The sequence below is a fragment of the Zonotrichia albicollis genome, chromosome 3 (genome assembly GCF_047830755.1).
Source record: "Zonotrichia albicollis isolate bZonAlb1 chromosome 3, bZonAlb1.hap1, whole genome shotgun sequence".
Taxonomy (NCBI): Eukaryota; Metazoa; Chordata; class Aves; order Passeriformes; family Passerellidae; genus Zonotrichia; species Zonotrichia albicollis.
Genome location: NC_133821.1, coordinates 47,579,198 through 47,602,560, shown reverse-complemented (window position 1 = coordinate 47,602,560; position 23,363 = coordinate 47,579,198). Strand labels below are relative to the sequence as shown.

The following is a 23,363-nucleotide window of genomic DNA, read 5'->3' as shown; positions in this document are numbered from 1 at the left end:
AGGTATTGAAAACAAAAGGAGGGGTTAATGTGTAATCTGTGACCAATGATGAGCTCGGGTTTTGCAATATGTATGAACTTAATTAACACCATTATAAAAATGTGCATGGTGAATCAATAAATCGGAGTTCGATGCTGATCAAAGGATGGGTCGTCTCCCTTCACTTCAATACACCACCCCCAGGTTTTCTCCATTATAATTCACCTAAAATAATAGCTTAATAACTGGATTTATAAAAACAACAAACATTACATTCTCAATTGCAATACTAGCATTTTATGGAATTGATTATCTACCATACTTTAGGTTTGTCCCATCCACCTCTATATTTGTTTCCTGTATTTACTTTGTTGGTATTTGCCTCTGTAATTTGACTCCAGCTAATAAATGGCAGGAAAATCTGAGCAGACATCCTTGGTTTGCTCCAATACTATGCTGATGGCATCTTCCACTTTCTATGGGTCAAGGTAGTAGAGTTGCCCAGAATGCACCATGTTAAAAGGGAGAGCTAAGGAAGACTTTAGTTTGTTTTCAAAAGAAGAAAACTGCCAGCCATATTTCTCAGTAGATTTGTCATGAAAATGATTTTGCTTCTCCCAGTAAAGTCAAATTACCAATATCAGACATTTGATTAACATGTGTGACACCAGGGGATGCAGCTTTTCTGGGAATATTTGTGCTTCAGACACATTAGAGATCTCCAGCACCAAGGGAGAGGACAGCAACAGCAGTAAGAGTTTCACACTCTCTAACTTGATCTTTTTTCAGAAGCCAAGCAAGACACCATCAATGCCTCCTACAAGTTACATTACTGCCTTCTGAGAAACTCCTGGCAATTACCTTTGCTATTCACAGACTTGCACAGAGCATCTTTCAAGAGTAAGTCTGCTTTGTTAGCCTAGTCAAGTCAGAGTTAAAATACATCTTATAGTCACAACTCCTTACACTGTTACATGCCTATAATGAGCCTGGTCCAGCCCAAGTAGAAACCAATTATTTTAGTTATTTTAAAAAACATCTGGGGAAGTAATCAGCCCTTCAGTTTGTCAGAAAGACAAACCCCCAGAATATTTATTACCATCTGAGCAATGGTAATAATATAATAATATATCTGTCACAAAATATTTTAATATTTTATTATTGTTTACCTTATTGTTATTACCTTATTTATTATTGTTTACCTTAACCAGATATGTTCTCTTCAAGACAAGCCAGAAAAATCACATTTATTAATTAGATTACTAAGAAATCTTAGGCCCTATCTGCCTGGAGTTTCTTGTATGTTCAGCTTGAAAATCTACTGCAACACTTGCTATGTCTTATTTTTAACTAAGGCAAAATTTTTCAGTAGCAGCATAGTCCCTGGATAGTGACTTCTTTCAAGCTGTGAAATATTCCAAGAGCGAGGACAGTTTTAGAAATCAGCACTGCTTTTAGTTTCACACAACTTTTCAATCCATTTTAAGGCAAAGAGGAGTCATAAGAGCATGTAACTCATATTAAAATTCAGTAAGTTATCAAGGTATCAAGTTCTTGTCTAATAAACCCATAGCTTCTAAATAATTTTTTTCCCTTAGAAGAAGTTTTTTTCACTCCATATAATTCTATAATTTCCAGTTGTTTCCCACTGTAGACTAATTACTCATGGAACAGTACTTTCTGTGCCCCACAGTGGAGACAGCCACCCTGCAAACATCAGTGCCACCCTTTGTGATGATGCCACAGGAATTGCAGATACATACGGAGCTTCTCAAGCCCACCAAGCTCTACAGGCTTCTGCTGGCCACCCAAACAGTAGAGATTATAGCTAAGTGTCCCAAAAAGTAAAATTTTAAAACACTCTCCCTCTTCCATTGGCCATCTATGTTGTACGAAGGTAAGACAAAATCATTCTCTGCAGTCACAGATACCACTGGGGAGAATTCAACACCTCCTGCTTACCTGCTATAATTTTCAGCCGTGATGATCATATTTGATTTCTCACTCTTTCTGGTTTCTGGCCTTTCCCAAACTGAAGAACAACTGCAGTTACTGTACATCCACTAAAAGCAAGGGTATCACCTTGTGAAAAGGGGAGTTTCATCTGCTTCAGTCCTGTTAACCCCTACATTCCCTCACACCTCTCCCAATGAAGTCACAATCTATACCTACCCTAGTGAGAGGAGTGGCCTCCCAGTGCAGTGAGAGCATTTTGCTGCTGACCTTTCCTCCTGTGACTGCAATCAAAACCTAGATTGGCTTCACAAATGTCTCGACTGCATATTTACAGCCTGGGAAGTACTTATCAGCGCAGTAAATTGAAGGCAGCAACTGGTAAAACAATAAAGGCAGGAAGAGGCTTTCAGAGACTTAAGTAATGGGAAACTGGATGTCTGAGATGGAGCAAGACAGAGTTAAAAGGACAGAGGACAGGACAGAGCTTTGGCTGCTTTCACTCCTTTGGCTGTTACTGTGCATTTGTAATGGGATAATCCTTTGTTTTCCCTTTGATGGGTGCAGAAAGTGGTTCACATGGAACTGCTATTTCCCACAGACCTGTTAATAGGTCCCACATGAGGAGTGTGGCTGGGCCAGCTGCTAATGGCCAGCAACCTTTCTCAGTCCCGGTGGCAGCTGCCATCCATTGGGAGCGTTGCTCTTTAGGGAGAGAATGCCAATGAAAACAGCGCTAGGGAGAGGTGACAGACACACATGGCACACACAGAGCTGCTGTGTGACCCTTGGGGACCATGCAAATTGCTCTCTCCTGCACACTCACATGAAGCAGGGTGCTTGGCTTGGGTGGTTTTGCAGCTGCAGAAGTCACCAGTGCCTCAGGACTCAGGCAAGCAGCTGTAGAGTGAAACCACAGCCCTGAAGTCAGGAGAGATCCAGTATCTTTCTTTTTGGAATTCTGTCAGCTGATGCTGGGCATCAAAATATGTAAGCAGCTTTTCCCCTCTAGTTGTTATTTTTGAGTTTCCCTTGAGAAGATGGCAGGAACAACAGCAGCTTCATATTTCTTAATGGTGCAAAGAGAACGTTTTAAACACAGGCATACACTGTTTCTTGGGCCACTTCAGAGTTTTTCTAAATGCTAAGCCTCCAACAGAGAAGAGCAGCAAAGATATTATTACCTGGTTTCAGTGTGTCTGACTAGATTTTGTACTCTTTTTTCAGAGGTAAGAAAGCAACCATCAGTGAGCTGACAAAACTTTGTTTCCTCACCAAGCAATCTACTAAGAAACATGCACTGGTTTGTACAAACATGAAGAAACAGCAAACCTCTAAAGCTGTTTATGATACAAGAAGTCTACAGAGTACAGGATATGAGAACAGTGTCACCACAGTACAGGATATGAGAACAGTGTCATCTATATTCCTATATCCAAGCACTTGGGCCAGAGTGAGCTTTATTAATAACCACATACCTTCCTAACAATAAGACAGCTTGCAGCCAACAAGTTAAATGCCTTCTTTAAAAAGAGTAACCTAAGATTGTATTGTATATAAAAATACACAGAACAGCAAGACAACTTGAAAAAGGGGAAGGAGCAGTGCGAAAATAAAATCTCACAGAAAAAAGAGGAAAAGCGTCTCACAGTTCCTGCTTTAATAAGTAACACTTCAAACAAGCAACTTTGATATTTATTTTGCTAATACTATTTTGGCAGCTATATATTTATGGCATGAAAGAATATCTATCACAGGATTGCAGCTACACAAATATCCCCTTCCACAGCCACAGAACACGCTACTACCATAGGACTTCAGAAAAACAAACCTTATCAAAACCCATTGGTTAAGTTTGCGAAGCTCATGTCTTAAGATCCAACACTGCAATTCTTTAAAGCTCATGAATGCTAAGGATTCACCATTATTTGAAAAGCAGCATGAGCAGTTGCTGCAGCTGTAACAGCTGAGAATCACATACTGCACCCAGAACACTTGTGGTGTGGTGGATTAAACCCAGCCAGTCAACTGGCAGTATTACAACTTTGCAGTGGCCAGTTCAGACCATCCCAAGCAACTTGAAAGACTCTTATTGAATTAATTCAAACCTGTTTGTTTTGAATTCATAGAAGACACCCATAACTCTTTACTCCTTAGCATATAGTTATTAAATTTAAGGACCTTATCAGAATTTCCTTACAGATCTGCTAAACTCCAATAATTCTAAAAAAAAAAAATAAAAAATCCTGTGTGTATGTAGTAAAGCTAATATCAAGTGAAAAATATGGTCAAGTAAGGGGAAGAAATTAAAGGATGAAGGAGCTGGGAAGATATTGATTTAAAAGCTGATTTAGAGGCTTAGGGACTTGTTCTTCCCCCAGCATTTATCATTGAAAGACTGGCTGTTGTTGCAGTCAAGTTTTCATAACACCTTGGTCTTTTTCAAGCTTACTTACAGGACCAAACTATAATTCTATAAGCATTAGAATACCAGGTAACCATGCTCAAGTCAAATTTTCCACCAGTTTCTAATTCAATATAATTTAATCAGTTTGAGTATTCAAAAAGGAGATGGTTTTGAAACACAGACATGAGGCAAACTTAAGATATATTAATCTGAAAAACACGACTCTTATTTTAGTTCTGCAATAGGAGCTGAGAATTAGATCCAAAAGGAGGATTAAGAGCCCAAATCCTGGCTCCCTTTTACTTCTACAGCCTGATCCAGGGGTATGTTTCCCAGCTCGGTCTCTCACTTCTCGCCTCCTCACCCCAGAAGGTGACAGTCTAGAGCTTGTAACCACTCTCTGCACTTTTGATATTAAAGTCTGAGTCAGTAACATCAAGAAGCTCCCTACTTAGGTCACTCCTAAATCCTTTTGGGATCTGTACACATGAAAGTCCTCTGCCTTGTCTGTGTCAAGCATCCTTTAGTCACACCTAACATGTCAATCCCACGCTACATAGGTGCAATCATGATGCCCAGATTCCTTTTTCCAAGAGCTCTGAACACTCCTTAAAGCTATGAGAGGCACAGGATCAACTCTTCAAGTTCATGGAAGGATTGCAGACCTCACCCTATCTTGGCTGAGACTACAGAGGAGATTTATCATCCTCAGAACCTCATATTACTTGAAATAATGAAGCTTCTTTGGTCTGCAGGGAGCAAGCAAGCAAGAGCATGACTGTAATTTAAGGGGATGAGCATTCACTCAAGAGGAGGGGAAAAGGTGAATTCTAGTTCCTGCCCCAACTCCCACTTAAGATAAAAATATACAGACAGTCATTAGGGCAGGGCTTGGAAACCAAGAGTTTTAGGAAGGGTGGCAGCTGTTCCAGGAAGTATGTGTTCATGAATTCAGCAACGTAGAACATGAGTAACCAAGCTAAAGCAGGCAAGACATCTTCAGCAGAGGAGATTGTTAGTCTTTTAAGGAAGCTATTTAATGAACAGTGTGATAAGGCTGGAATGTCATGGCTATTGACTCAAGCCCTAATTCAGCAAACTTTTTCTGGTGTAATTTTCCCCACTGTAATAAATTATGCATTTGCATAAGATGGGGTTTTTTTTACTTCCCACTGGCAACACCAGAAATTTCCAAACAAGCTCTGGGCTTGAACAATGCATTGCTGTGAAACAACCAATTTACCAGTGTGTGCCACATGAACCAGCATCAAGATTATGGACTGAGTGAATCTAAGTGAATGATGGGTTATGAATAGAAGCTTTTCTGTAATAATGCTACTTCAGATTAGGGAAATTCAGAGTTTAAGCTGGAGAAATGTTCATCTTTCTAAAAAACATGTACAAGAACACAGCATTATGACAAAGAATATATAAACCTTTGATCATGTGTCAAAGGCAGCATTATCAACATGTTTAGCAAGCAAGCAAATATCCCCCATACAAGCCATGTTCAGTCTATTTGACCATGCCATGTATGACTTAAATTCCAGTCTCTAAGACTGATTTCTGTGTTGAAATCTTCAACCTGTTTCAGGCATGAGGAGTAAAATATACTTCAGAAATAATGAAAAATACTTGTTCATCTTCCTGCACACACTAGCACTCCAGGCCCCCTTGCACAAGCCCATCACTGCTCTGAGTGAACAGGTTTCCTTAGGAGGGGTTGAAAAGAGAGGCAGTTTTAACAAGAGTGGAAGGAGTTGTATATGGAAATGTATTGATGCATATAACATGGAATATTAATATATGCATATATCAGCTACTGTATATTAAGCTTGGTATGACTTTTGTGGTAGTCCAAAGCAGACATACTCCTGAATTATCAAATTTCTGTTAATTTAAGGTGATACAGTTATTTTCTCTTTGCAGGAGCTAAATATATGAGGTATCTGAACAAGAATATCTCAGGTCTCACTAATTTTGCACAAATTATTATGCCTGGCAGGTTCTCAAGATGCTGAGGCCCACTCCCCTTGCCTGAGAAACTCCAGATCATTAGTAAGGAGCATATGCATAAATCACAGGTGGGAGAGTACTCTGTAGAGAGAGCCAAACCATTTCACTTATTTGAATGTGGTCAAGGGGAGCAGTTATTCAGAGAAGTGAGACAGCAGATGGCCACCAAAACAACCAGAGTAGTTCTCAGGGGTAATTGTATTTTCTGCTGAGCTGTGGGTATTTCCACACACCCACACGTTGATCCTGACCTCATGCACACTTAGGTGTTAGCTGAGCTTTCTGATGGGATCTCTCATGACTTCAGCTCAGCAAATACCTATGTATTTGTAGGATTAGTCTTTGTAGCTGAACTGGACTCACCAAATCTGTGGTGTTGATGTTGCCGGTGCTTGTAGCTGTTAATCTTTTGCATTCATTACAAGAGAAAAGTTCCCCCCCCTGCTACAACACCTCTTATTCTGGTGGTCAGGTGGTTTTTAGATATGATATACCAATAAGAAAACCAATTAATGAAAAGGTACTACTTCACCGGCTATTCACATTGAATAGAAAAAACAGAGAAAAGCAACGAAGAGCTAAAACCAGAAGACTTGAGAATTTGTTTCAGGCTTCTGATTCAAACTCTTAGGGGTAGAACCTTGCTATTTCTGACTTGTAAGGAAGGGCCAGCTCGAAAACAAATTTATCAAATTCAGCAGTGAAAAGTGAATATGCCATAAATATGTTAAAAGAAAACACTCAATGCAAGTTGTTTAGAGTACCTGTACAAATGTATTGTAACCAGGCCTGGGTAGCTTAGGAAAAAAGAAAATGACACAAGTGCCCTTACAGTATTTTTAAAAGCAGTTTCCTCTTTTTATTCAGGAATATCCTGGGAGTGGCTCCTTGGTACAATGGCATTTTCAGCTAGAGAGGGGCTAGCACAACTGCAGCTGCCTCTCAGCTGCATGTTTTGCTCTAGAGCAGAAATATACCCATTCAGAGAGCTGCCAGGCTGCCTTGAGCATTTCCTCAGAGCAAAGGGACAACATTTAACAGGACCCTTACAATGCTCTCAGTGACGAGGGTCTGCACTGAGCTTCTGCACAGGGACAGCAGCGTCCCCACTGCTACCCAGGCTCCTGTATAATGTAATAAAAACCAATCCAGGATGAACTTTCAGTTTTATATTGGGCTTTCTAGAAATCCATCAAGGGGCAAACCAAGGGCAGAACAAAGTATGCTGAAATTTAATTACTGTGCTTCATGCCTATGCTGACCTGCCTGACTTACACGAACATGATGGGGGGGTATATTCAAGAAGCTGAGCATTGTTTTTTATGAGATCAGGAATTATAAAATAATGTAAAGGTTGGTGGTACAGAGGTTGTGTTTTCTGCTCTAGTGCAAAATCAGTGTGTGCCCCAGTGGTGTTCCACATCTGGTGTTGCAGTGACAGGTATTGCAGTTAGATTTTATGAGAGAAACCAAAAAGTGAGGAGAGCCTGATGACTGCACTTATTTCTCAAAGTACACTGGCTGTGTTTAACAGTAAATATTCATGCCAAAATGACTTAGTGATAAGGATTGAAACAGTTACACTCTTGAGAATCTTGTGATGATCAGGTTTTCTTCATTTTGTGGACAGAGAATTTAAGTCTCATCATGAGTCCTGAATTTACATTACTGTATCAGAATCAGATACAGTAATGACAGCTGGAAGCTGTAAATAGAGCAGGGTTTTTTGTCTTAAACTTTGCAGATCCAAGTGATGAGTTATTCTCCTTGATTGCAAATTACCTTTATAACCAACAGTAAAGAGGCACAAAACTGAGCTCTCCCACCACATTTCTTTGCGACAGTTCAGCTATCACCGTAAGAAGATGTTTTCAGACATTATTACCTGAAGGCAAGCTCAGTAGTGCAGTTATCTCATGTTTACTTTGCAATCATGATTTTGCCTCTTTTATATTACAGTTAACTCCCAGCTCTGTGGAGAATTAATCAGCTGCACAAGAGGCACACATAGCTGGCTCCCAGCCCAGCTGGTGCAGAGCCATATTATGGCTTTACATGAACCTTGTGCACCAGCCCTGGCACAGTGGCTCTGGAGAAGCAGGGAGGAAGAAGTTACAGCAGGTATGGACTGAGCTCATGTCTGTTTTCTGGTGGATTTGGGGCTTAACTTAGGTTTGCAACAAGTCCTGGACAGTTTGCTTAACACAGAGCACTCATGATAAATACAAAATCACTCATTATAAATACAAAATGCAGCATCTGGAAACAAGCACACCACGACATAATCTTACTTAAAATCAGAATTCCTGCAGTTCTGAAGAAAATTAAACTTATTGTGGAATCAGTAATAAAAAGTGACAGGAAACAAGTTATTCTCCCTGCCCCAGATGGAATGGAGATGTGGACAGGCTGGAGGGCCCCATTGCAGCCAAGGTGCCCAGGGCAGCACCAGCACCTCAGGACCTGTGGCTCTGCTCTGTTAATGGTGTTCCACAGGATCCCTGTGGGAGGGCTGCAGGGTGCTGAGAGCATTTCAGCTCTTGGTTCAAAGGCAGTCTACCCTTGGAGACACAAACAGGCAGGAAGCCACACAGACTTCTGGTTTTGTGAAGAATTGAAACCGATTGACATTTTCCCATAAAATTACCAATTAACTGTCGAAATCATAAACTATAGTTTAAAGAGAAGTCTTCAAAAAGAAGCAAAGTTTCACTTTCTTATGAAAGAAATATTTGAAAAGCTTATTCTCCCCACCTTTAAAGGAGAGACTGCATGCAACCTGTCAGTGTTTACTCTTACACCTTCCTCAACAGGACCCCACTGCTCTGTCTGCCCCTCTATAACCTTACCTGGAGCCCCTTAATCTTATCACATATAAAGATCCATCACTCATTCACCTGCTCCTGTTCCTCCTAAGTCTTCCTCCAAAGAAACCTGATTCATCTCTATGTAAATAATTGATCAAAAGTTCCTTTTTATGTATCCTACACTCTGGTTTTGAAAGAAAACTTCAGACTGTAAGAGTCAAAAATTATCAGACAGAGACATCAATCATTCATGAAGCAAAACCACAAAACGTGCAAGTACCCAAAAATAAATTGAATTAAGAGCTTGGAGAAATTTAGGAGACTCCTTCCCTGGTTTTTGCAATTTTTCAATCTTCACAGTCTAATTATGCATTATTATTCAGAATGCCTCAATAGTATCTTAATCAGTACATCTTCACCCTTCCTGCATTTCTCTATTTGTACCTTTTCCTTTTAAAATAATCTCTCCATTCACTCTCAGAAAGTAACAAGCAATTTTACTCAGATTGATCACACTGTTTTGAGGGAGTACCTCCTTCAATTCCTTACACTGGTACTTTTAAGCCAAACACTGAGATTTCTCTATACTCAAGTTGCATCGCTACCTATTGGCTAGCTCTACAGAGAAAGGAAAATGCAATCATCACAAACAGCCTCCTCACTCCATCATCTAAGTGAGCACCACTGTCCCTTCCTGGCTAGCACGAGGGCAAAACACCGTACCTGCCTTGTTCCAAAAACAATGCTGCTAATCACAGGTCAGAAAAATGCAGGCAATCTAAGCATGAATGATTGCTTATCAATGAAATTTCAAAAATATGCTTCACTCTTTCAAGTATTTTTATGAAAGGTCTAGGATGAAAACGGGAAAGCAGTGACAGTTTAGGAAAAAAAAATCAAAAACAGGGAAAATCACTTACTGTACTTGGTTCTGCAGAGGTATTCAACACAAACATCACCCTTCCTTGTCCAGCTGCCAAGTGCTAAAGCATGAAATGAGCAGCTGTTTCCTTCAAGCTGGGGCTGTGTGTCTTAACTGGTCACATGCCCCTCCTGATAAATCTCACTGCCGTGCCAGGAGGTTAGAATCTGAAGATCATTATTCCCCCTATTAGAAAATCCTTTTCATAATAGCAGCCTTTGCTGGAGCATTTGAGTGGAACGCGGCGCTGTGTGCTCCATAACTTCTGGTTTTTTGTTGGTAGGGTTTTTTTTAATGACTAACACCAAACAGTAGATAAGCCTTAATCGACAGTAGGGGCAGCACAAGTGGAAAGTTAAACACATCCCTGTTGATTGCTTCAGGTTTTTTCTGACTTCAGACTTTGCTGTGTTTTAATACAGGAATTTAAACAGGAACAGTAAAATTTAAAATACTGTTGCATTCCTAGTGTCTTTAACACCAGGCCACTCCAGTGATCATGCAAAACACACGAACAATCCCACTTTTGGGGATTAGTTGTTCTTAAGGGTAACATTACTATCTTTTATGTTTGGACAGTAGAGTGGTGAGTATTAATACTTTAATTTTGGCATCTGGCATTTTTACATCATGGATTTTGTGGCTGCATTTTGCCAGACATTGTATAGTCAGGCTGAGACAGACCCTTTGAGGTGAGGACTATCAGTCTAAACAGAGAGAGCAAAAAAAAGCATCCTTATCCCCATGTTCCCAGATGTAGGACAAATGAAGGAGAAATGCTGAAGTCAAGAAAGGAACAGGTTTTGATGGAATTTTCCAGGCTGATATGTAGTCACACATTACTGAAATTCAACTGAGACTTTACACTTAACTCCCTTTAGCCTGGTCACACATTTAAAGATATTTAGGTATTTAAGGACAAAGGCGTACAGTCAATGGTACTTCAAGGGTGAGGTGCAAAAGATCATTTTCTGAATTTCTGAAATTCCCATCCCACATATAGGATATACTGTGCTGAAATCCTGGCAGTACTGCAGACTGGCAAGATTAAAGGTACACAGGCAATTGTCCATCAGTATAGGATGTGGTAATGGTATTTTGATGTTTGGTAAGCAATCCAGATCCTGCAAGACGGCACGGATTCATTGGATTACAAACGGTGTAGGGCATTTTTCTGAAATGCAAACTGCACCAATAGATAGTGCTGCAACCAAGATTTGGGCAAATTAAGGGAATTTCTCAGAGTCAGCTGCCTGTTTTTAAAATTGTTAAAATAGAATAGCATATCTAGTTGGCACATTTGTCAGAATCCAATAAAAGCCAGCAAATCCCTGAAGATGAAGTCTGCAGTGGCAAAGGGTAGCTCGGGTCGCTTCCTTTGACCTTACCCAGCTCTTCATATTATATAAAGCAGCACATGGTTACAAAACCATGCAGCCAGCAGCGCTGCCAGCATAGCCTGGAGCAGGGAAGAAGCCCTTGTGCTAATTACCCACGCCTGCCTTTGTGAGCTTCTCCCGTTTCTCCGGGCAAACAAGTTTCCAGAGAACAACCTCCCGCCCTGAAGGAGCTCTCCCAGCCCGGCCAGGCATGGGTGTATCCATCCAGCTGTGGGGAGGCTCCTGTCCCAGCCTGGGGGGCAAAGGAGCTGTGGGGTTGGGGTTCCTCCTCCAAGAGCTTGAGCTTTGCATGAGACCTGGCCTCCTCTTGGCCTGAGTGAGGTCAGTGCAGAGGGAGGAGGGAGGCCTGGAAACAGGGAATGTTTGCTGCAGGTGTGTCCTGATGCGCAGTCAGGCTGGGCAGCACCTGAGCAAGCTGCTCCTCATGTTGTCCCGGGAGACTCCAGGAGACTGTCCCAGGGCATGGGGCTCCGTGACCCAGCACGGCTGCTGAGGAGGCTCTAAAAAAGGAGGCTGTAAAAACTGTGAATTTAAAAATGAAAATAAACCCATGAGGAACGAGTTCATTTAAATTGAGGCCGCTGGAGGAATGGCAATTTCCAAAAGAGAGCGAGAGCTGCCATGGCAGAACTGAGTTGGAAGTTCCAGCAGACCCTGCCATGGATCACAGAACTGGATATAAACACCTGGCCTCGCTCAGGGAAAGGAGAAGGCACTCACTGTGATTTAGGGCATGGCCCATTGACCAAATCAGTTATCCTTGATAAATGCCATTTCATTTCCCCTAAAATGCACTGAGGTCAAAGGTAACAGAATTTTACATGCAACTTTAAAATTAAATGAAATCCTAAATTTCTTCACAACTTTCAGCAAAATTACTCTTTGTTGATACTGAAGAAAACATGACTGAAGTGTGTTCCAAAATAATCTATTTGTCCACAAACACAATTTTTATTACTTTGCCCATTTCTCTGACTCTGCCATATCATCTGCACTCTTTTACATTTATCAGCAACCATTCATATAATTGATTAAATACTGGTGATACCTGGGCCATTTGAAATAGCACAGAGTACAATGTCATCATTCTGCACTGAATAGCTGGCTCTATTTTGTAGCCATGATCCACATAGGAACATAATTTGATGACAATGACTGAATGGCAATATTCCCCTAACAACTTGGGATACACTCCCTAAAACGAAAAGTGGCCTTTGTACTTTCTGAAATCAGTAGACAAATAAATTAATTTTCATGGATCTGTAAATACTGCTGTAAACTGCGGTTTATGTGGGAAAAAGTTTTCTATCCTCATGCTAGACAGACAATTTTAAGTCAATGTGAAACAGATCAGGGAAATAATTCCTGAAAATAAAGGTCTTTAAAATTTTGTGGAGGTTTTCCTTTTTTTCCCTAATTTTAAAAGAAATACCGACATACAAAAGAAGATCAGGTAGTTAATGCAGCTGCAAAACATTAAGTGTTGTGTTCTTACATCTATCAGATAACATCTTAAATATGACAAAAGCTTTGCTGTGTGGAATACAACAGTATTCTGCCTTCTCTTTCTGCTGAGAAAACAGATGAAGTCTGGATTGAAAAGGGTACATTTCTTTCTCCATGGACATTCATTTGTGAGTAGGACAGGATGATCCTTGTGGGTTCCTTACAACTCAAAACATTCTATGATTAATGACTCAAATAAACAATGAGAGATGAACACAGATTTCTCAGTCATGTTGAAATGAGACATGAGAAATACTGAAAAGGAGCAACAAAAAATAAGTACAGAATAAGGCACTGAATTGTGATAGGGATGAGTAAAGTAAAATTTTTAGTGTCTCATAGTATGGATAGCTTTTAGAATAGCCTCAAGGAACTAAAAAATGGAACAGTTGTCCATTTGGGTTTGGGTTGAGATCAGGAAGATTTTTGCTTTTACTGATGCAGGATAAATGGATCCAGAGCCTCTCCTTATGGTAGGAGAGGCTTTATTTCATGGCTTTTTAAAACTGTTGCTTCTCTTTTTTTTTTTTTTTTTTTAATGTTCTTGGCTATGTCTTATTTATGTTTATTTAATTAACTGTGTTTTAATTTAGAAATTGATCACAGATAGAGAGCTTATCTCAACATCAGTGCTTTGATATTGTGCAGAATTTTGAGCTATAAAGTTATTTTCTGCATATGACAGTTATGGACCTTTACTTTGTGGGTCGCCTGAAAATGTCTCTTTTCTGTTAACATGACCTTCTGGAATTTATGGAACAGGTGTGAGACTCCCAGTGGACACAAATGTCAGGTTATGCTAACTGCAAGTCTGTGTGCTGGGTTTGTTTCCTAAATGGCTGCTCTATATTAGACTTCAGCATTTTGGAACATAGAGAACTCAAACCTAGCAGAGAAACTGCCTGGTTTGCTGGTCTGCCTCACTGCCCCAGACATTATATAGCCTTCACTATCAGCTGAAGTGAATGAAAGCAGCCCATGGAAGCCTTCACCAGACAGGATGCTTTATAAATACCTGATTGAAGGGGCTGCTATAAATAGTGCAACAGCTCTTACACACAGCTTCCAGCTAAAGGACGTGTGAGGGGCAGATCAGATAAGAGATTTTGCTGAAAATACTGCATATAAGGCTCTCAACCTTACATTACATTAAATCAGTTTCAAACATTTATGGGCTATATTACATCCCCAGCAATCTAAGTCAGTTCCAGTGCTTCAATGCAGTGCTCTAGGGGGCACAGGAGTACTGCAAATGCCCAGTGTACCTCCCCTTTCGTGCCCAAGGGTGCACCCTGAAGTCACATCACCTCTAAGAGAGTGAGAGTTGACAGGATAAGTTATCAAATTAGAGCATCCCTGGATATGACCCTTGATATCAGTCCTTCCTTTATATCATCAATTAAATGTCATAAGGGAGTCTAGAGCAATGCTTAGAGTCAAGGCTGCTGGTTGCTTTTCATTGGAAAACAGTGCCTTCAGTGATTTAAGTATATGAGAATATAATCATTCAAATGGAAGTTTGATATGCTGCGTACCCATCTGAAATTCAGAGTTTGCAAATTAGGCTAAAATATCCAATAGTTCTATTGTCAGAAATTATGGGTGGAAAAAAATTTTGTGCTCTGTTAAACATTTCTTTCAAGTTGAAAAACTGTGATAGTTCTGGTCTGTGAAGTACAGACCTGCTTTTTGACAGCTCAGCTGCACCATGGCAGGCAGTGGGGCATTTTTCTGTTGACTTAGTAAACATTCAGCCCAGCTATCAGCCTCTGACCAAGGTTTTCACTTGGCACTGTGACTCCTGAATTCTCTGGGAATTAAGCCACTCTGCCAGTAGTCTGTGCCCTCAGTGCTTCTCAGGGCAAATTCCAGGGGGGCTCTGCCTTGTCCTCTAGGCCGCCCTTCCACCACCTTTGGATGGCTCTTAGCTTTCTCCTAAGCACTTGGTCTGCTCAGTGGAAAACCCAGAAGCAGTATGGATGGAATGGAAGGGATAGGAGAGAGAATGGAATGGAATGGAATGGAATGGAATGGAATAGAATAGAATAGCTCAGTTTGAAGGGACCTGTGAGGACCATCTCTTTGGATGAACATCATCCAGCCATGAAGCACAGACCTATAAGGGTAAAGGAGAGAGGATCCAAGAGATAGAGATGGGAGATGGAAGGATGAAGCTTAAAGATAAAGGTGGAAGGCAGCCTTTTCTGTCATGTACATTACTGGTCCCTCCTTTTCCTTCTTTCCTTCTCTTGATGTCCAGACTGGAATCCCTACACTGCTTTGTGGAAATGCTGTGCACTCACAGCTGCAGGCTAATGGGAATTGTATCTTATGTGATGTTTTCTTTAAAGAAATATAGGCAGACACTAGACTTTAGGGATTACAAATTTGACATGAAAGACAGGGCGTGGTCTTATTTTTTCTCTATCTTTGGCTCTCAGATTTAGAAATGGGATGACAGTGACTGATGGGATAAATCAAAACCTCAAACCTACTTAAACAAAATATCCCCATCCACAAGACAACCCTTACCACACTTAATTCCTGCCTTTCCAAAGCCCACAGTATTCACAGAGAAGCTGGAAATTTATAGTTTCTTCCTTATATAGACAAGTGTAAGAAATTTTAATTATTAAAATTGTTACAAAATTTGCAGGAGCACTGTTCTTTATTTCCAGTTCACTTTACTTGATTTTGTTTCACCTTGAAGTACAGAGGTGGAATGAAAAATAGAAGTTGTTCTGCATTCTGAATGCTAAAGCAGGCTGGCATCTCCCTTGCTAAGAGATAGGGTGAAATTGTGCCATGCAGTGATAGCAGGCTCTAAGGACAGCTTCTGTAGCAGTCACAATAGACCCATGATTACAAAATAACCCCAAAAAACCAAAGCAACAAAAGCTCTTCATTGTCTGTTACCAACTACATTATATTCCACAGGGTGGATATGCTAATTTCAGAAACGGAGCTTGAAGAGTGTGTTCCAGTAATTCTAGACTTAGATACAGTAGCACAAAAGCACATCTGTTATGAAGGGTTCTTTTCCAATACTGTCTAGATTGAAGATTTCTAAACAGATGTGTGTATTTGGAAGAGATTTGTTCTCCAGGTTTCTCCAGCCATCCTCATTGTGAGTGATGTGCTGAACAAGGGTGGGACATTGCTGCAATGCTGAATGTACAGCAGCTCCCAGTTTTTGTTGTCTTTTCTGCATCTGGTAAGTTTGAGCTAATCAGTACTTCCTTTACCACTTAAAAATCTCCAGAAAGTATGGGGTTTTTTCCACACTTGGTGGAAACTAATACAAGTGCCCAAGAGTAAAACATCAGCCCTTTTTTCTGAGTTCTTCATGACATCCCTTCTCAGACCTTTAATGAAATTATTGCTGCAAAGAAAGTTTTCAATTCAGTGAGAAATGTTTTAAAATGCACTTATTTCTGTTTTACTGAAACTATGTAGCTTTCTGCATTTTACTTGTCTCTCCTATTGTAAGTTCAACTGCTGTCAACTTTGTCTTGAATAAATAATTTCTGAGAATTATTTTCACTCAAATTTTACAACAGAGAGAATGCTATCTGCCAAATTTGTATTACACATGAATAGTGAAAAAGGTTTTTTTCACTTTATTAATTTTGACAAACCTGTTGTCACCACTGATGTCACAGTGGTTCTTGCTTTGGTCAGTCAGTTTTTCCTCAGTGACACAGCTCAGGCTGGTACCAGTATCAACTCAGAGCACTACATGCCAAATTGCAGCATGACACAGTACATTTGCATTGACATGGCAAGAGTGGAATCAATGGAGACTACTAACAGGCCCAGAAAAGAGAAAAAGACCAAGCCTATTTCCTTCTTCTCTCTGGAATAAAAACTGACCTTTTTAAACAGTTTCTCTCAAAATACTAGAAATTAATGCACTGCTTGCTTATGAACAGTAGCATTTTTATGCACTGTATGTAAAACGAGGCATGGACCCACTCTGACAGAGCTGTCAGGCAGGATCTCCACTCAGTCCCACACACAGCATGTTTCATGTTTATCAGCCAGACTCTGTTATCCAGCAGCCTGGCTGAAATCTGCTGTGAATGTCTCAGGGCTCATGCTCCCAGCTTTCTCGGAGATGAGTGAATTTGCATTCATCTGTGCCTTCCTGCTGTGCATGAAGGATTCAGTGCAAAGACAAGAGAGAGTCTATTGCTTCCATGCTCCTTAGCTGAGAGGAGACTTGCTTATTATAGTTACAATACTTAATATTTTGTATGACAGAGTCCCTTGGGGCCAAGGTCTCTATATATAACTGCTGGATTTATTACACTTGTTTTACTCTGGGCCCTTCTCTGCTGTTAATTCCAGTTCAATTTCTTCTAGTGTTATAAAGACTTTAGCTTCCTCTTTTACATTTTAAACTATTGCTTAAGACTGTTATTCCTAATAGAATATATCTGAATGAATAGAAGGATATGAGAGTGATGTGCTGGGTCCAGAATTCCACACAGGCTGTGTTCCTGTATAAAACCACAGCACTATATGAAGGCAGTATGAAAGTTCTTTTTTTAAAGAGAGAAAGAAGAGACTACCCATCCTTGGGAAGGAGGTCAAGCAGAATGGAAAAATTCAGCATTAATCCACTTCTCTCTCATGCCTGTTCCCATTTATGAAGTTATGAAGCATATTTTGTAGTTCAATTGAGACTGAATTTGGTTTTCCTTTTCCCTTTAGTAATGACCTCATCTTTGAAGATTTATCTTTGTCTCCAGCCTTCCAAGATAATTGTGGTACGGTAATAATCCAAAATAACAATGGAACACTATGCTGGAACAGTAGGCTGGAAAAAAGGTGTGTTAGAATATAAAGGATTCTAAGGATGCTGAGCTGTCTAAACAGAGATGTTGGTACACATTAATTTCTGTTCTTTCTAACTCAGGTGAATTACAGCTCTATAATGTAAACAGTCATTAATCAATTAGTGAGACCATGCCAGACCTGTTAGCTTGACTTTAAATTCCTTTGTCCAGCCCCACCAATGGAGTTATTTGGTGCATGGCTGGACCAGGTTGGCAGAGCAGACTGCACACAGTGCTCTGTGTCACACCATAACTGCTCTGGCTGTTCCCTGCATTTCTGCTGTCTTGGCCAAGTGGCACAACTTCACTGCAGTACTGGCAACAGGGTGGCCACTTTGCATTCTCATTTTCCTGGCGCTGTTGGTGCTGCACTACAGAACCATCAGAGCAGGGCTGTCTTTTGCACTGTGCAGTTGTTTGAGTCCTCAGAGTTTGTTGGGGACCATTGTGATAGATGGGTCTGCAACCCTTCCTAGACAGGGGGCTGGGAAGGGACACTTCAGAAATAACATCCAGCTGAGAGAAAATTGCTGCAGGGAATTTAGAGAAGAGCAGAGGACCGAATCTACCTCTACATAAGGTGGAGTGTTTGCCATTTCCCTCTGCTGCCAGAAGCTGGGAAAAGCTTTTCCTTCCCCTAGGGTACCTCTCTGCTTCCCAGGAAGTACTATACTAGGTAACAAGGAGATTACCAACCCTGAAACTCAGCTTATATAGGAAGAAGATAAAGACCTAAATACTTCTCAAAGCCAATTTTTTTTTTTTTTTGTTAATACCATATATTGTACATATCCTTCAACATCACTGCTGCTGCTGTGTGTATATGCAGCTGAAACCTACTGCTACTAATCCTTGGAAATGAGGTCCTGGGTCAAGTCTCCCACATTTTCTCATTTCTTGTTCAGATAATAAGTCTTTCTAAACTGCCTAGGTGTGACCAAGTAAGAGATTTGACAAATTCATTCTAGGTCTATTTTTCTATTTGGTTAATGTATCTATGTTTCATCTGTTCCTGAACAATGGCTCCTTATTTTGTACCACAATTTGCTGGGGTGAATGAGAGAACTTCAGGTAAAAAAGTGTATCTGCACTTTGGCATAAAGATTGGTTTTAAAGAAGCTTTTTAAAAAATCCTTGCTTATGCAACAGTACTTTTCTAGTCCACAAGAAGAGTAGGAAACAGCCCAAGTAAAGTTAATGGCTTTTTCTGATAGCACAGAGACTTCTGGGAGAAACAGTCCATCTTCCATACACACATTGACCTTCACCCCTGTGCAGTAAGTTGGTGCAAAGCCTGCACATTTAATTCCCATTTGAGCTAAGGGATTTGTGTCAGCCTGAACAATTCTCACTCTTGTGGGTCGCTACTCATGCATGTAGAACATTGTGATCTTCCCCTTAAACTTTTATCCAAACTCTTCTGTTGTAAGCAGGGAAGCTTTTGGGTTCTGGATAAGAGAAATGGTGAAATGAACATGCTGTGTTTGTAGTCAGACTAGATGATCTAATGACTCTGCCAGGCTTTAAATTTTATCAGTCTGTTGAAATAATTTTGCTTGAAATCAATGAGACTGCCCATATGCTTAAATTTAAGCACCTGCATAAACATTTAAACATTTTCACGAGTCAGGATGTTATTCAGCACATAGTTATGAGCTAGGTGTTTTAGACATTATAAAAAAATATTTGTTAACACTAATATTTCTGTTGTGTTGGGCAGCTGCATCTCTTTGTAGAACTATTTTGATGCTGTCCAATACTGAATGTTGATTTCTTAATGTGTTTTAAGTGGATTTCTTTTTCTGTTCCCTCTTCCCCAGTTCTGCTTTTTGAGTGAGACTACTATAGACTGTACATGTGTTCTTGAAAAAATCTTACTTTGACTACTCCAAACACTTGTAATTCTCTGCTCTTTTTTTCTATAATGTTAGTGGGCCTGACTAAATGGTGACTTGGAGCACAAAGCTTTCTTGTAAGTGTGTCTGGTAGAGTGGAATAAGGGCTTAGAGAGAAATTAAGATACTCACACCAGAGCATGAGGAATAATAAATCTTACTAAACCCGAACTGGTTTTGCAGGAAAGCATGGCATGACTTGTCACCCAAAGTGCATTACTTTTTAAGTCATGTGATTTTTCTTCAAGTCAGTCAGATTTCCTGGAACCAGAAATCCATACTGCCCACACAGTAGTGACAGCTGACTGAGGTATTTATTTGACAACCCTAAACCTCTTTAATTACCTGGTAAAATAATGTCAGGGTAGGAAGCATGTGAACCTCAACTTCCTTCTGGTATATCAAATTCTCATATTTAATTTTTAGCTTGGAGCTTTAATAATTGCAGCTCTGTTAGTACTTGTGAACACTCTAAAGTGTTTATGTAGAAAGAATCTCCTGCAGAGTTCTTAGACCCTAGCAGGTGGTAAGATTTTATAAGGTGCTGGGGTGTAAATTTCATTCTAAGCCTTCTGAAATCACAGAATCCCAGAATAAACTCGGTTGGAAAAGACCTTTGAGATCATGGAGTCCCAGCCTGTGACCTATCATTACCTTATCAGCTAAACCATGGCACTGAGTGCCTCATCAAGTCTCTTTTTAAACACCTCCAGGGACGGTGACTCAGCTGCTCCCTGGGCAGCCCATTCCAGGGCCCAATCACTCTTTCAGTGAAACATTTTTCCCTCATGATTCTATCTTCAGGACAAAACCCTCTGTTTGCAAACTTTGAACTCATGAACAAGTGAACTCTTGCAGTTTAGAAACAAATCTTCATATGTGTGTGTTTATTAAGAGTATTAATTAGGGAATTTTAAAGTACTGTCTGTAGTTTTTTCCCAAAGGCAAATGTGAGAGTGTATCAGTATGTTTTTGATCACCTTTTCCTGTAAAATACAACATAAGTGGCTGATTTGTAAATTATCTTCTTATAGCTAAGGAAATGTTTCTGTTTTGCTACATTCATGCAGTGGTACCAAGCTTTAAAAAAATGTGGTGAGTCCTGCTGACCTGACTAAATAAATCTGAATGAAACAGTGTGTACTGTTTAGTTGCATTGCAGTTACTGTGCAAGTGACATCTCAGGGAAATGACTGCACTTATTCAACACCAGAAATTGCAATGCTTCCTAAATTTTAAATTAAAACACTCTTTATCTGTTTCTGCTTAGTTTTTGCACAGGGCAATCAGTTACTGAAATTGAAAACAAGGAATGCTACCTGCGCTAGAGCATGCTATGCTAGTTACTCAAATTGCAGTCTAAAGAGCTTTCTCTTGCAAATATCTGTACAAGCTTCTAGTTTTACTGCCATTTTAGTCTTCACCAGGCTCATAACCAGCTAGAATTGCTGTAAATTACTGAGAATCACTGTAAATGCTGAGTACTTGAGGTCAGACAAAGAAAGGCCTGATCCTTTCCATGAGTGCTGGCTCACATCTGTTTCACTGGAGCTGCTGCTTGGCACCCCTGGATCGGGGTTTCAGCAGACTGCTGCTGCTGACAAATGTCCTGTCGAGGCTTTTCACCTACATGGGTGACATCCTGCCTTGCTATCTCCACAATAGCAGACTCTAAACATAATAGCATCCTAGGGGGATACAGTAGAATAACAACACATCACACTTCCTTTGTAGTCACCAGCAACTTTTTACCATAAACCCCTAATCCTAGACAACATCTGCATAACAAATTAATCATCTGAACAGCACATGCTTAGAGGCAATGTGTTACCACAAATGAGACTAATACAAAGGTTATTCTCATGGATCCTTCAAAGAAGATAAAATTCACATGATGAAAACCTGAGTTTGTTATTCTACAGCTTCTATTCTGCTGCCTGCCAATCACAAGAGCATTTCCTTTGTTAGGAGTGCAAAGGACATGCTGAGAGTCAAAAAAACCAAACACAATCTTAGAAAATTCAATTTTTCAATCTTGAAAGTCAGTCTTGTTGGTGGTAACTCAGTGAATTAATATGGTCTGTACACTGATCTATCTTAAAATGGAGCTTTTTCCACACTCAGTCATGATAGTGTGATACTGTATATAGTATCTGAAAATCAGCAATTAGAAATTTCCACTCATATTCTACTGTCAGTTTAAATTAGACCTCAGAATGGCAGCCTGTAGTATTGCAATGCAAGCAACAATGAATAATATATCTTGATTTGATATCTATATGTAGTATATTTTTGTATATATGCACACACACACACACAAATTACTTGTCATAAATTCTAAAACTCTAGAAACTTCCAGTTATTTCAATTTAATTCAGGCTAAGTTCCTACCTTCAAGTCTACATCATAAGGCTAAATTATCACAAAATTTGCATTATATACATTTTGATGTGTTTCTATATTCCATATTAACACATATAGAAGATATATATCTTTCATATACTTCTTACAGAGACTTCTGGGAGAAGTCTCTACTTTCTTATAGAGATATCTTTCATATACTTTTCTCTCCCTCTGTCTTTCTCTAAATCTATATTTTTAAATGAATGAAGAGTTGATATAATATTTTCCTTTGGGGCATACATTTACCATAACATTTTTCTAGTACTTAATCACAATCTATAAGATGAACACGACACAAGTCAGGAAAACAGCAGTTATGTCATGGATTTATGGCAAAGGTTTCTTTTGCTTAAGAAAAGTTCTGAGGAATCCATAAGTGAATTCGGATTTCTTTATCTAAAAATCAGACATCCTGCCAAACCTTTAGCTAAAAGTCAGTTGCCATTCCTTCTCCAAAGCTCATTCTTTTTGTGTTCACCAGCCTGGCCACACCTGAAAAGAAGTGGTGCATGCAGCAAGCAGAAATGCCAGAAGGAGGCACTTACCTTAATTTGATGGGTGCCCAACGTGCATCCCTCTCCTTTTGCAGAGTCTTTCTCAGGATACGGAGCTGCTGGGGTGATTTGCTCCCAGCAGTGTCCTGCCCATGGCTCTCCCGCTCAGCAGCCCTGCAGGGAGAAGCAGAATTGTGCTCTGCTCCCTCCCAGCAGCTTCACCGGGGCTGGGGCTCCTTTCAGCTCAATTAGCTCGAGATTGTTTGGCTAAATGGCAGCCACACTTCCTTCTATTCTTTCCCAACTTAGTTTTCCTGCCTCCAGTGGTGCTTTTTCCTTTCTTTGGACTATAAATAGGCCTGTCACAACACAGTCCATAGCAGTGAGGAAGGCAGGAAATGCATTTAAACAAAGGAAAGATCTTAGGAGGTTTTGGCCTCCCCTGCCAATGTAAGTAAAAAAATTTGATAGGGATTGGTCTGCAGACACAGTTCTCTTTGCATGAGGAAAACACTTGTTCAAAAATATGCTAGGATGTCATCTTTTGTGCTCCACAAAAAAAAAAAAAAAAAAAAACAAAAAACAAACAAAAACAAAAAAAACCACAAACAAACAAACAAACAAACAAAAAAAAACCCCCACAAAACCCCCCCAAAAAACAAAAAGAAGAGGCACAGCAGCAGTAGGCCTTAGTCTCTTGAGTAATTATTACTTCCTTAAAGGCTTCCATTATGGTTAAA

The 23,363-nt window shown here is 40.0% G+C and overlaps 1 protein-coding gene across 5 annotated transcripts in view; it reads right to left on the bottom strand.

Annotated features, from left to right (window-relative positions):
• The window catches only part of RASGRP3 (RAS guanyl releasing protein 3), a 59,831-nt gene extending 36,936 nt beyond the window's left edge, over positions 1–22,895 (bottom strand). For 2 of the 5 annotated variants that reach the window (XM_074537329.1, XM_074537332.1), the window contains exon 1: positions 22,675–22,895. The gene's annotated coding sequence lies outside the window, so the exon portion shown is untranslated. Of the gene's footprint in view, positions 1–10,082; positions 10,512–22,674 lie in introns of those variants that run through there. The other 3 variants (XM_074537328.1, XM_074537331.1, XM_074537330.1) reach the window with 2 other exon arrangements.
• Between the last annotated feature and the right edge of the window lie 468 nt (positions 22,896–23,363).